The sequence below is a fragment of the Mus caroli genome, unplaced genomic scaffold (genome assembly GCF_978045245.1).
Source record: "Mus caroli unplaced genomic scaffold, Mus_caroli_1 scaffold_5, whole genome shotgun sequence".
Taxonomy (NCBI): Eukaryota; Metazoa; Chordata; class Mammalia; order Rodentia; family Muridae; genus Mus; species Mus caroli.
The window spans coordinates 59,444,682-59,459,444 of NW_028227260.1; the positions used below are offsets into that span (position 1 = coordinate 59,444,682).

General features: G+C 42.7%; 1 pseudogene; it reads right to left on the reverse strand.

The window, feature by feature from the left end:
* Positions 1–660: 660 nt before the first annotated feature.
* On the reverse strand, positions 661–3,876 carry LOC110286736 (la-related protein 1 pseudogene; annotated as a pseudogene).
* Positions 3,877–14,763: the final 10,887 nt, after the last annotated feature.

A 14,763-nucleotide genomic window follows, 5' to 3' on the forward strand; every position in this document is an offset into this window, starting at 1 on the left:
TATTATTTCCAAAAACAGAACAGAAGAAAAATTCCAAGGAGGGGGAAAGACATCACTTTCTATGGATTAGGTGGGCTCTGGTTTTTTGTCTTTTTTTTTTTTTTAAGTGGTCGATTTGTCTTTTTTTTTTTCTTCTTTTTTCTTTCTTTTTTTGTTTTTGTTTTTTTTGTTTTGTTTTGTTTTGTTTTTTTGTTTTGTTTTTCTGTTTTCCCAAGGATGGAAAGGTCAGAGAAAAAAATAAAATGAATCATCTTTCAATAGTCTCTTCTGGTGTGAGCAGCGTCTCTGTGGTGGGGTGAGGGGGCGAGGGGAGAGGCTGAAGCTCCCACCCCCACTGAGATCCTTTGGTTTCCTTCCCCCAGAGGTGGCAGAAGGGCATGTGGAACAGCAGGGACACGGTGATGGCAAACCCCAGGTGATCAAGGGGCTGGTGCTTCTGGGGCCCATGGGCACCGCCAGAGCCTTCTGGTGGGCTGCATAGTTGGCTTGAGGGAAGCAGGAAGAGGCAGAGGAGACAGGTCGGCCTAACAACCGCAGGAAGGGCTGAAGAGTGATTTTGGAAATGCAGACAAACTATCAATAATTTAAAACTTGATATATATATATATATATATATATATATATATATATATATATATAATCTCCCCCCTTTCTCTCCCCCCTTTCCCTCCCCCCTTAGAAGTTATGATGGAAGTCATGGTGACAGGAGGGGATGGGGTACTTGGAGGCTCCTGCCCAGGAGCACCGCTAATAGCCCAAATGGTATACACTGCTACTCAGCGCAAAGGCCCATTCTTGGTAACTCTAGGCCTGTCCCTTCTCTTGTTCACTCTTCTGGGCACCCCACAGATCCTCACCCCCACCCCCTCTATCACAAAACCCAGGGGGCTTCAGGCCATTCACTTTCCCAAAGTCAGTGTGTCCGAGTGCTGGCTTGTCCATTTGGCATCTTCTCGAGTGGCCTGGCCAGTAGGTGTCGTAGGGGGCTGGCTGATCCCAGTGGCAAGCCTGCTGGAAGACTGGGAAGGGCACTGCTTCCTGCCCTCTCCGCTGCCTCCTGCTACTACTGGGTGTCGCTTGTGGTTGCCTTCCTCGCCCATGGGGGGGTCCACTCGGAAGTCTTCTAAGCGGCGGAATTTGCCGAGGTATTCTTGCAGTTTGGGGTCAGTGTCCAAATTTTTGCCTTTGGAGTATTTCAAGAAGGCCCAGAACTTCTCCAATCCATAGAGCTGGCCAGCCTCATAGTCCTTCACTGTCTCCTCCTGGAAATCCTTGAATATGTCCAGCCGGAACTTTTTCTCTAGACCATAACTGTAGTATCGAAAAAGGCACTCCAAACCGTACCTACATGTAGCCTTCTTTGGCATCCTCCAGTGCGAGCTGCTTGAACTCTTCATACATCTTTATTGAAGTGATCTCGGAGGAAGAAGGACCAAAAGCGGAAGAGGGTGTTCATCTCCTGAGACTGGCCAATGCCCAAGCGCTTCCGCTCATTAAGGCAGCGCCTCCGATACTTGTGGTAGACGTGTTGTGTGAAGCCATTTTCCTTGAGCAGCTCATGGGAAGGATGCTGGAACTTGGGCAGTGACTGAGGGGTACAGCCATAGCTGCCGACTGCAGGTGTTCCCTCTGAAGGACTGGAGCTAATAGAAGAGTCCTGGGCCTGTGCTCCCGAGAATCCATCACCCAGCCCACATGACTTTCCAAGGGGGGATTCAAGCTGTGCCTTGTCTTTCTTTTTCGAGGCATCTTGGCATCTAGGGTCCATCCTTCTTTCACCACGGGGTAAAACTGTGGTGTCTGACTAGAGTCTTTGAGCTGGGGGGTCCGGGGTGTGCGGGGAGTCCTGGCATTTCGGTAGTTTGGAGACTCTTGGGACAGTGGTTGGTAGAGAACGGGCAATGGTAGATGGCTCGGGACCACCAAACAGCTTGTTGGCCAGGGCATCAGTAGGAACTTGCTGGAACCAAGGTGGCCCAGAAGGAACCTCCTGGTTAGGATCCACAGGGGGCTCAGGGGTCAGAGTGTCAAACTGTTCCCGACTAATCATATTCACTTTCTTGAAGTTCTCCACTTCTTGCTTGATCTGTGAATACTCAGGCTCAAACTTCTCAGTCCATAGGTCTTGTTTATAGTAGAAGAGTCCATCATTAATGACCTTGGCCAGTTCAGCACTCATCTTGGCACGAGAAGTGTAGTTGCCTGTACGGTCTCCTCCAGGGTGGCGACGCATGTAAGGTGGTGTTTGAGTGACGATGAGGATCTTATTGACATCCCGGTCATCAATTTCATAGTCAGAGTCCTCTTCAGACCAGGCAGTGAAGGTATTCTTCCACCCATCCATCTGCTCCATCTCCTCGTCAAACAGAAAGTCTAGTTCTTCTTGCTCATCCTGATCCTTAGACATCAGCTGCTGGGAGGGAAGCTGCTGAGGCAGAGCAGTTGGGTGGGAGAACCTGGGCTCCTCTGGCTTCTTGGGGCGTGCTGGTGAGGGCCGAGGCCTTTTCTTCACTTCAATCCAGCTCTCAGAATCCAGATCTGGGAGGCTGGCAGACAAGCCCTTGGGAAGGGTCTTCAGGTTGCTGACCTCCTCTGTTTTTGTTGGCACTGGGGTGACTGCACGGGGAGAGCCAGGTGCCGACTCTGTCTCTTTCTGGTAGTGCTGTCGGGGAACAAACTCTGGGCAGTTGAGAAGCTGAGAAAAATCAGTTTGTGAATAATCCACTATCGGGGGTCCAAGCAGTGGCCACTTTTCAGGTTCTTCCCTCCTGCGGACTTTCTCCTCAACCATCTCTACCACCTTGCTGTCCTTTAGAGCCGCAAAGATGAGTGAAATGTCAGTGGTTAGGGCCTGTACATGGTGAAAGGAAGCAATAAGGGTGATGGGAAGGAAGCCATCAGCATCCATTTTCCGTCTCAGGAAGAAGTCTCGCTCTAAATTGTCCACGCTGAAGTAATATTCAATCTGGCGCTTGATATAATCCTTGAGCAGCTCCTGGTCCATACTGTAAATCTCATTGCTGCTGACATTGTCAAAGTAGTAAGTGATGTTGTTCATATACTTGTGGGTGCGGGGCCCCTCTGTACCATCAAACTTTCGGTAGCCAAACTGGTAGTCAAAGTGGGTCCGAGTGCCACCCCGTCCACGGCCCCGTCCACGACCACGCCCCCGTCCACGGCCACGGAAGGAAGCCCGCGCCCCACCAGCCCCATCACTCTTCACACTCGATGTCTCATCCTGGTCGTGCCAAGCAGCAAGCAGGCTCCGCTTTGGTTGCTCTGGTTGCCAGGCTGGGGTGGCTGGGGCCACAGATATAGGCATGTAGGTGGCAGGTTCAGATCCTTTCATCTCCCCACGGATAGCAGGTGTATGTCTTGGCTCCTGTGGGCGAGTGGGACGGGAGGCCAATTTCTCTCTGGGTACTTCAGGCTTCATGTCTATTTGCAATGGAACCCACTTGTGTTTGCTCCCTTTCTTCTTCTGCCCGCCTCACTGGCAGTCCTCATCCCCATTCTTTTCCTCCCCCGATTCATCCGACTTGGTTTTTGGGCTCTCCTTACTATCACTTCCATCTCCTTTCTCTTGCTCCTTCATGTCCTTCTTGGGTGGCAACTTTCGAGCAGGCTGAGGCTTGTGGGACTGTGGCTGCACACTTTTGTGGGCTATCTCTCCAGGTGTAGGCTAGTTGATTGCATCTCCAAAATCACCAACCTTGCTGCCCTTATGCGGTTTAGGAGCAGCTGCCCTCACCACCTTGGCTGGAGCAGAAGGTTCTGGAGGCGGCTGTCCGTTCACCGTGGCCGGCGGCGGCGCGTGCTTCGTCCATGGGTTCACCTTGGGCGGCGGTGCCTCCACGAAGTCACTCCGACCGCCGTCCTCGCCGTCGCTCCCCGCTGGGGCTTCCGCAGCTGCGGGTGGTCGCGGGCTCTCGCGCTCCGCGCCGTCGCCCGGGCCCGACTCGGCCTGGGCGTCGGGCGCCGGCTTCTTCCTCGCCAGGCCGTGCTCCTCGGCCTGCAGCAGCGGGGCACCCGCCGCCAACAGCGGCTCCACTTGAGTGGCTATCTGCGCGGAGGGGCCGGGCGCGCCGCGGGCTCCGCTCGAGGCCGCTGGCGGGGCGCCGGGGCCCGGGCCGCGCGGACGCGCGCAGAAGGCTCCGGCGCGCCTAGCCGGCCTGGCGGACCTCGGTCCACCGCCTGCGTCCCCCCGCCCCCGGCCCGGGGCGGCACGGGGGGGGCTGCAGTGGTCTAAAGACCTTCTTTATGTCTTCTACCATCATCATAAGATATGCCTTTAAATCTGTGATCTGATAGAATGCATGGGGTTAGTTCAATCTTCTTGTATCTGTTGAGGCCTGTTTTGTAACAATGGTGAATTTTGAAGAAGGTACCATGAGGTGCTGAGAAGAAGGTATATTATTTTTTCTTAGTAAGGGTTTCTATTCCTGCACAAACATCATGACCAAGAAGCAGTTGGGGAGGAAAGGGTTTATTAAGCTTACACTTCCATATTGCTGTTCATCAGCAAGGAAGTCAGGACTGGAACTTAAGCAAGTCAGGAAGCAGGAGCTGACGCAGAAGTCATGGAGGGATGTTCCTTACTTGCTTGCTTCCCCGGGCTTACTCAGCCTGCTCTCTTATAGAACCCAAGACTTCCAGCCCAGAGATGGCCCCCCACACAAGGGGCCTTTCCCCCTTGATCTCTAATTGAGAAAATGCCCCACAGCTGGTCTTATGGAGGCATTTCCCCAACTGAAACTCCTTTCTCTGTGATAACTCCAGATGTGTCAAGTTGACACAAAACTAGCCCGTACACTTTTGTTTTAGGATGAAATGTTCTATAGATATCTGTTAAATCTATTGGGTCCATAACTTCTGTTAGTTTCACTGTGTGTCTGTTTAGTTTCTGTTTTCATGATCTGTCCATTGATGAGAGCAGGGTGTTGAAGTCTCCCACTACTATTGTGTGAGGTGAAATGTGTGCTTTGAGCTTAGTAAAGTTCCTTTTATAAATGTGGGTGCCCTTGCATTTGGAGCATAGATGTTCAGAATTGAGAGTTCATCTTGGTAGGTTTTTCCTTTGATAATGAAGTTTCATTCCTTATCTTTTTTGATAACTTTTTGTTGAAAACCGATTTTATCCAATATTAGTATGGCTACTCCAGCTTGTTTCTTGGGACGATTTGCTTGGAAAGAAATTTTCCAGCCCTTTACTCTGGAGGTAGTGTCTGTGTTTGTCACTGATATGTGTTGTCTGTATGCAGCAAAATGCTGGGTCCTGTTCATGTATCCAGTCTGTTCGTCTATGTCTTTTTATTGGAGAATTGACTCCATTGATGTTAAGACAAATTAAGGAATAGTGATTATTGCTTTCCATTATTTTTGTTGTTAGAGGTGGAATTATGTTGTGTGGTTATCTTCTTTTGGCTTGTTGAAAGACGATTACTTTCTTGCTTTTTCTAGGGTGTAGTTTCCCTCCTTATATTGGAGTTTTCCATCTATTGTAAGGCTGGATGTGTGGAAAGATATGGTTTAAATTTGGTTTTGTCATGGGATATCTTGGTTTCTCCTTCGATGGTAATTGAGAGTTTTACTGGGTATAGTAGCCTGGGCTGACATTTGTGTTCTCTTAGGATCTGTACAAAATCTGCCCAGGATCTTCTAGCTTTCATAGTCTCTGATGAGAAGTCTGGTCTAATTCTGATAGGCCTGCCTTTATATGTTATTTGGACTTTTTCCATTACTGCTTTTAATATTCTTTGTTTTGTGCATTTGGTCTTTTGAGTATTATGTGATGGGAGGAATTTCTTTTCTGGTCCAGTCTATTTGGAGATCTGTAGGCTTCTTGTATGTTCATGGGCATCTCTCTCTTTAGGTTTCAGAAGCTTTGTTTTATCATTTTGTTGAAGATAGTTACTTGCACTTTCAGTAGGGAATCTCCATACCTGTTATCTTTATGTTTTAGGTTAGGAGCTTTATTCATTTTGCATTTTCTTTGACTGTTGTGTCATTGTTTCCTATGGTATCTTCTGCACCTGAGATTCTCTCTTCTATCTCTTATGTTCTGTTCATGATATTTGTATCTATGACTGTTCTCTTTCCTAGGTTTTCTGTCTCCAGAGTTGTCTCTCTTTGTGATTTTTTTATTGTTTCTATTTCCATTTTTAGACACTGGATGGTTTTGATCAATTCCTTCACCTGTTTTGTTGTGCTTCTCAGTAATTCTTTAAGGGATTTTGGTGTTTCCTCTTTAAGGGCTTCTACCTGTTTGCCTGTGTTTCTTTAAGGGAGTTATTTATGTCCTCCTTAAAGTCCTCTATCATCATCATGAGATGTGATTTTAAATCAGAGTTTTGCTTTTCTGGTGTGTTGGAGTATTCAGGGCTCGCTGTGGTGGGAGAACTGGGTTCTGATGATGTCAAGTAGCCTTGGTTTCTTTTGCTTATGTCTTTGCCCTTGCCTCTCACCATTTGGTTATCTCTGGTGTTAGCTGGTCTTGCTATCTCTGAGTGTGGCTTGTCCCTCCTGTGAGCCTGTGTGTCAGCACTCCTGGGAGACCAGTTCGCTCCAGGAGGAATTTGGATATGGAGAGCTGTGGCACAGGGTCAGCTCCAGGGGACAGATGAAAACTGGACTGATCCTGTCCCTGGCTGTTCCTTGATTCTCATGTCCTCATGGCTCTGAGCAAGTCTCTCTTGGGCCCAGAATTTGAGCAGAAGTGATGGTCTCTTACCTGTGCTCTCAGGTGTGTCAGCACCCTTGGAAGGCCAGCTCTCTCAGGTGGGACCTGGGTATAGAGATCTGTGCTCTCAGGTGTGTCAGCACTCCTGGAAGACCAGCTCTCTTGGTAGTTTTGGTTTTTTAAACTAATTTTTATTAGATAAAAAGTAGTGTTTAATTCAGTCTACTACAGATCCCTTGTGCCCTTAAGTGTCTAGTTTCCATCCTCACTACAAATAAGCCCTCCCTTCATGTCACATATATTCCATTACCTTCTCCTTGCCCACTTCTTAGAATCGCTTCCTCACTACTCATGATCCCCTTTCTAGTTTCAAGCCTACACACACACACACACACACACACACACACACACACACACACACACACACACACATACCTATGCGTTTCCTGTTCTGTAGCCTGCCTCTTCTCTCTGAGACCAACTCTGCTGTGCAGGATTGTCATTTCATACAATCCTATTTGTTATATCTTGAAATTACTTCTTATTTCATTCTTCTAGTAATGTATACCTAGGTTTTCCAGAACCATTTTTTAAAAAAGATTGTTGTTTCATGTAATGCAAATTTTGGAACTCTGATTGAAAATTAGGTGGATATGGTCATGTGTTGTTGTTATTGTTACTGTTGTTTATATTTCTGGAGTCTCTATTGTAGTCCATTGATCTATGCATCTGCTTTTGTGTAGTACCATAGTTTGATACTATGGTCCTATAGTACATTTTTGAAATCACCCACTGTAATGGTTTCAGTATTGTTCCTTCTACTTACTGCTTTGACTATTCAGGGTCTTTTGTGATTCCTTATGAGTGTAAGATATGTTTTTCGAGTTACTTGAAGAATATCATTAGAGTTTTGATGGGATTTTATTGAATATGTAAGTGACTTTTGAAACTATAATAATATTTATAGTATTAATTCTGCCAAATCATACACATAAGAGGTTTGTCTGTCACCCAGTGAATTTTAAATTTTTCTTCAGTATCTTAAAATTTTCATTTTAGATCTTTTACCTCTTTGGATATGTTTACTTTTTTTTTTTTTTTTTGTTTTTTTTTTTTTGTTTGTTTTTTTTTTTGTTTTTTGAGACAGGGTTTCTCTGTATAGCCCTGGCTGTCCTGGAACTCACTTTGTAGACCAGGCTGGCCTCGAACTCAGAAATTCACCTGCCTCTGCCTCCCGAGTGCTGGGATTAAAGGCGTGCGCCACCACGCCCGGCTTATCACTGTTTACTTCCTTGATATTTTTAAGAAACTATTGTAAATGAATTTTTTTCTTGAATTCTGTCTTGCTAATTTTGTTGCCATATTTGTTACAGTTATATGGGGAGGCTACCATTGAAATTTGTTGAAATTTTTAAATTTTGTGACTTGGCTAAAAGTGGGCATAAATTCTAGTAATTTTCTGGTTGAGTCTTTTAATATAGCATGAGATGTCTGCTAATAAGCATTCTTCTACTTCCGACTTTCCATTATGTAACCATTTTTTTTTCTTATTGAATTATAGTTTTGAGAGTAGACATCATTGGCTCCTTCTTGATTTTAGAGAAATTATTTTCAGTTTTTCCACTACTCAGTATAATGTTAGATAAAAGTTTATCATACCGTAACCTTATTATGTTACTTTTTCCCTCATTTTCTCCAGAGCTTAATGCCATGGAATGATATTAAACAGTTTAAAATGACTTTACTGTCTGTAATGAGGTGATCATATGATTTCTGTCATTAAGTCCACTTATGTGTTGTATTTTATTGATTTGTATATTATGACACAACTTTGCATTATTTGTATGAAGGCAACTTGTTCATAGTGTAATTAATATCTTTATAATTAGTTTTTTAATTCAGTCTGAGAGTATTTTGTTGAGCAGTTTTGTGCCTGTATTCAAAAGAGATGCTGGCCTACAGTTTTCTTTTGCTGATATGCTATTATCTAGCTTTATTATCAAGCATCTACTAGATTTATAAAATGAATTTGTAGTGTACAAATGTGTATTTAAATGCATAAACAAAATTTCATATATATATATATATATGAAATGAAAATATTTTAAGATATAATAAAGTAAAAAGACACTAATATATGGGAAAAACATGATGTACAGGAAGCAATGCCAAGCCCTAAAAAGATAAAAATGGTAAAATGCTAGAGCAGTGTTGTTCTGGGTCTTTGAAACCTGGAGAGGAGAGTTAGTTGAACTTAATATTTCAAACCATGATTTGTGCATGTGTTGTTTCAGTATTGGACAACTCTCCAACTGTCCATGACAGTTGCTTACATTCATTGATATGCAAGGCTGCATATGACTTTCATTTTGTTACTTGTTTTCTAGTTTTACTACAATCCTTTCTATCCCTCTTTTATCAACTTTTCTTTTTTAAGTGATTTACTTAATTACCATATGATTTATTCTTCCTTACTATTTTTTGGTTTGTCTAGTGTAACATTTTCATTGTACTTATAAAAATAATCTTTGAACTATAATAAGCAATTTTGAATAAAAACTAAACATGATGAATAAAACCTAAGCATTATTTCTGTTTGATTGCTTTAATTTTTTATTATGTTTTATTATTTTATTTTGAGTCTCAGTATGTAGTAAAGACTGGATTTGAACTATGTAACGAAAGAGGACATAACATTCAAGATTGCCCTGATTGAGCATTTCATGTGCTGGAAAAACAGATATCTACCATTTCATCAAGCTAAGTCACTTCCATCTCTTTTGTTATGTTTTTCTGTATTGGAAAGCAATAGTAGTTTCTTCTCTTGCCCAGAAAAATATGTGATGAAAGCATATTGCAAGTAAAGAAGATTTATGTTGGCTCTCAGATCAAGGATGTAGAACATCATTGCAAGTACAATATAATAGCATGAGTCCGAAACAGCTAGTCACATTATGTCTATCACAAGGAGGCAGAGAAATGAATACTGCTCTTCTGCTCACATTCTATTTTTACTCTTTCTCATGGAATGCTGCATCCCACAGTTAGGAAGCATCTTCCTATTCACAGATACCAATTGTAGAACATCCTTCACAGACATTCTCAGAGGCTTATTTCCAAGTAATTCTAGAGCCTGTCAAGTTGTCAATCATATTAATCATCACAAACACACTCGAAGCTCAAGTTTTTCTAAATTTCTTGTTGTTTACAATGAACTAGGAGAATAGCTAAAAATTATATTCTGTCCACACAAATCTCCTTAGAGGGGCTTCTCCCACGTGTCTCATCTCTACTGGCCAAATACTTTACCTCCAAAATCTAATGACATTCCTGTAGCCTTCAAATCCATCAAACTGTGTCATTCACTAATGCCCAAAGCCTAATAAAAGCAACACAACCCTGTGGGAGGGCCAAGGCCCACATTATTATAGACTGATGTCCTTACAGAACTCAACAAGGCCACATCAGCCACAGGTAAGGCTAACTAATCTAATAGCTTAACTTGGGTTTTATACATTCCAAGATGCTGTATGTTTACACAGACCCCACCCTAAAGATAAAGTTTATTAGTGTAGACATAATTTTTTGCAACCTACTTTTTTTTAATTACTTTTATTCTTCAGTCAAGCCATTGCACCCCTCCTGGCACACCCGCCCACAGTTCCTCATCCCATTTTTCTTACTCTCTGTCTCCAAGAGGATGCCCCCCAAGGCCTCCCCACTCTCTGGGGCTTCATGTCTCTCTAGACTTAGGTGCTTCTTCTCCCTCTGAGAACAGACCAGGCAGTCCTTTGCTATATATGCTTAGGGGACCTCGGATCAGCTCATATATGCTGCCTGGCTGGTGGCTCAGTGTCTGAGAGATCTCAGAAATCTGGGTTAGTTGAGACTGCTGGTCTTCCTATGGGGTTGCCCTCCCCTTCAGCTTCTTCAATCTTTCCCCCAGTTCCTCCATGGATGTCACAGACTTCAGTCCAATGGTTGGGTGTAGGTATCTGTTTCTGTCCCAGTCAGTTGCTTGTTGGGCCTCGCAGAGAATAACCATTCCAGGCTCCTGTCTGTTAACACACCATAGCATCAGTAATAGTGTCAGGCCTTGGAGCCTCACCTTGAGCTGGATCCCAAGTTGGCATGATCACTGCACTGCCTTTCCTTAAGTCTCTTCTCCATTTTTGTCCCTGCAGTTCTTTTAAACAGGAACAATTCTGAGTCAGAATTTTTGACTGTAGAATGGCAACCCCATCCCTCCACTTGCTATATATATGTCTTTCTACTGAAGGTGGACTCTCCCCACCATAGGGCACTTGAGCTAAAGACCCTCCCTTTGAGTCTTGAGAGTCTCTCACCTTAAAGGTCTATTGTACATTCTAGAAGGTCCCCCACCTCCCACCCTCCGAGGTTGCATATTTCCATTCATTCTGCTGGACCTCTGGGTTTCTCTCCTTTCGCCCCCCACCCCATACCTTATCATGTTCCCCCTTTTCCCTCCCCATGTCCACTCTCACCCATGTCCCTCCCTCCCTCTGCCTCCCAGGATTATTTTCTTCTCCTTCCAAGTTGGGATTGAAGCATCCTCACTTGGGCCCTTATGCTTGCTAACTTTCTTGAGCTCTGTGGATTTTCTCCTAGGCTTTCTGTACATTTTTGAATAATATCCACTTATTAGTGAGTACATACCATGTATGTCCTTTTGGGTCTAAGTTACCTCATTCAGGATGATATTTCTAATTCCTTCCTTTTACCTGCAAAACCTATGATGTTTTCAAACTACTATTAATAAGCCTTCAACCTCGCCTCTATCCCACCACTCAGCAGACTTTGTGGAAGAGAAAAGTATTTAGGATATGGGTGAAGTGGACCTGTTCAGCAGTAGTTCTTTCAGAATGAAATCAATCTTCTTTGTCAGAAGTTCAGTCCTGTATCACACATCAGATATGACTCAGCAGCTGTAGACCAGTCCTCTAGGCTGGCAGATACCACAATGGAACTGACAACTACATTTCAGTCCTTTCTGCAGGCAGACACCAGGCATGAACCAGCAGCTGCAGTTCAGTTTTGAAAGAGCTGCCAGCCTCACCAATCCACCTAAGATGAGGCCACTGAAGCAGTTTTTGGGCAAGTTTCTCTCAATGGTGGCATCATCATATGTTGAGCTCAACAATACTATGTAAAGTGAACCAATAGCTTCATTTTTAGCGAAGTATAGTGACATAGAAGAAATTAAAGCAAGGCTCAGTGCTTGTTTCCCACTGCCTGTGGGGTCATATTTATACTCCAGCAAGCATCCTTTCACAGGTTTGCTATATCCAAACGCCATTTCACCTGAGTCTGCTTCAGGAAAACTGTCTTTTATGTGTTTACTTTAGCAAGACATCCTTTCACCTGTGTGCCCCCAGCAAAACAACATTTGACATAACTAACTTTCCAAAGAAACTAGAAGTTTCCACAACACATTAGTATCTCCTCTGTCTTGAGTTTCATCAACCAAGCACAATTCTACAGCAAAGTCCTGTCCTGTAAACCTACTATCCAAGATTAGGGTAGTGTTGGTGAAGGCAATCATTTGGACACCTAGGCTGATGCTAAACTCAACTGATCTTAAGGTTCACAGATACAGACTTATGGTAAGGTGAATTAATCTTAAATATCATAGATTCATGAATCCACAGATTATGGGGAGTGCACCAAGTCCAATCTATCAAAAATATGAATATATTGCATCAGGGAGCTAGACACTGTCTGATAACAGTAGTTGTAGCACTGTTAGAAGACAGTCTCCTGGTAATACCTGCACTACCTCAAGATGGATGGTAAGAATAATCCATTGGCTACCACGATGAACATTACTGATCTTGACTGTTTCTCAAAGTCATAGGCACATGCAAATTTTCAGTACAATGACGGGTGTTTTCTATCTAGGACCATTCCACAGGTCCACGTGGCATAACTCAAAACTTGTGTGTCTTACTGACATGAAGACCTTTGTCTGATACTAGTGCTGGGTTAGAGGCTTGATCTGTGAGCCTTTGCCTATGTATCTTGCCTTCTACTCAGTGCTAGACCTCGCTGTCTAGAGAGAGAGCCTCAAGACAAACACATGTGCAAAATATTGTACCTTGCTCCCCAATGAAGGGAATCATGTTTTCTTATCAACTACTTATGGGCATAATGTTTTGTATTCTGTGTAAAGTTTATCCTTGTATAATTCAAATGCTTATTTCTCTGCCCTCATATCTTGTTTCAATCTGGACATGGCATTGTAAAGCTTACACCAAAAATCTCCTGTCTCAACTTTGTGTAAACAGTTCTTTCCATTTACTTTCTGCCTTGTCAATAAATGCTGATCATCCAATGGCTAGGCAAAATAGAGGACAGGGTGGGACACCTGCCAGCAGAAAAGAGAGAGAGGAAGAGGAGGAAAGTTAGATAAGCAACAGAATGGAGGAATTGGACCCATGAAGAAGGGGTCTGAAGCCACAGATCAACAATATGCAACTATCATGGGATGGGGCTGAAAGGTAGCCAGATTAGTATACAAGATAAAGATAGATCATTTAACTGCTCAGCTATTGAGGTGCAGCTTTGACAATCTTATTTCTTCTGTGTGATTACTGGAGAATAGCATCTGGTAAAGAAATACAGCTGCTGGATTAATTCGCTGTTATATTTACATGAAGAATAATTCATTTACAGCTACTAGATATCAAAGATGAGAGGTACATAGTTAGCACTAGTGTTCCAACATGTGGCTATAAACCTGATAGTCTGAATGCTGCTGCTTTGCTAAAAACCATGTCTTACCATATACAGCCTAGTATAAAATATTGACTCTAAGATTTAGAGTTACTTCTCCATTCTTGTCTCAGGCATTAATTTCCTTCCCTAAAAGCTGAGATGTTTGTAGTTGAGGGAGAAAGGATGTGGTTCTTTCCTCTTCTTTTCTTTAATGTCTTTACTTTGCCATACTGAGAGCAGTCGCCATGATCTCTCCAATGATTCTTTCATCTTGTATCAAAGTATTCATATGATAAATAAATTTTGTGTCTATAAAGAGATATTCCTTAAAAGATCTTACTAAGCCATCATCTTGTTTATGTCCTGAATTATTTTTTAATTATGCATTTATATGTGTGTGAGTGTGAGTATGTACACATAAGTTCAATGTGAGCTGATTAATGTTAGTGCTGGAAACTGAACTCTGATGTTTGGGGATAGCAGTATGTCCTCTCAACCACTACTGAACCATTTCTTCACCGTCTATTTTTCATGTTACAAAATCAATCTCAAACCTTGCCAACTAGTCTACTTTCTATACAGATCTTTTAGTTATTTAGCAAATATGCAAACACTGTCATTCTGGCCACAGAAGTAGCAGCAAGAAATAAAATAAGTGAGTAAAGTGATAATGTCAATCTATAAACCACAGTGAGCAACTTGATTTTGTTTCTTGGTTTTCTATAGTCCTGATTTATAAATGATTAATTTTTATTTTTGAAATTATAATTATAAAATTTTCCCTTTTCTTTCCTCCCTCCAACTCCTACCCCTGTATAGCCCCTCCCCTTCTCTCTCAAACTCATGGCCTCCTTTTTCCATTAATTTAACATTTTTTACAAGTAATTGGCATGATCACTGAAATATTGTTCATCTAATTTAAGGTAAATGAAAAGTGAAAATCCATGAAGGACACTGATAAGAAATTAGTCAAAAGAATTAGTGGATCATTTATAAAAGAATAATTATGGTCTCTATGTTTGTATAAAGACTCTAGGAAGTTAGAACATTATGAGGAACACAATACTTATTACAGGTGGAGCACTTTGTGGGACACTTCAGTGATGCCATCTCTATCATTAAAACTATAGCTGATCTGGTCTCTCTGATTCCAGGTGCCATGACTAAATTTTTACTACCCCTTACAATTGATTCTTAAAGCTATAATCTCACTGTGATAGTATTTGGAAGTAGAAGTACTGGGAAGTAATTTTGTTTACATGTGGTCCTGTGGATAACATTCTCATGATGGGATCCTCTTAAGACTAAGAATACATTTGCCTAGGAATTTCATAAATTCATTCTTTTTA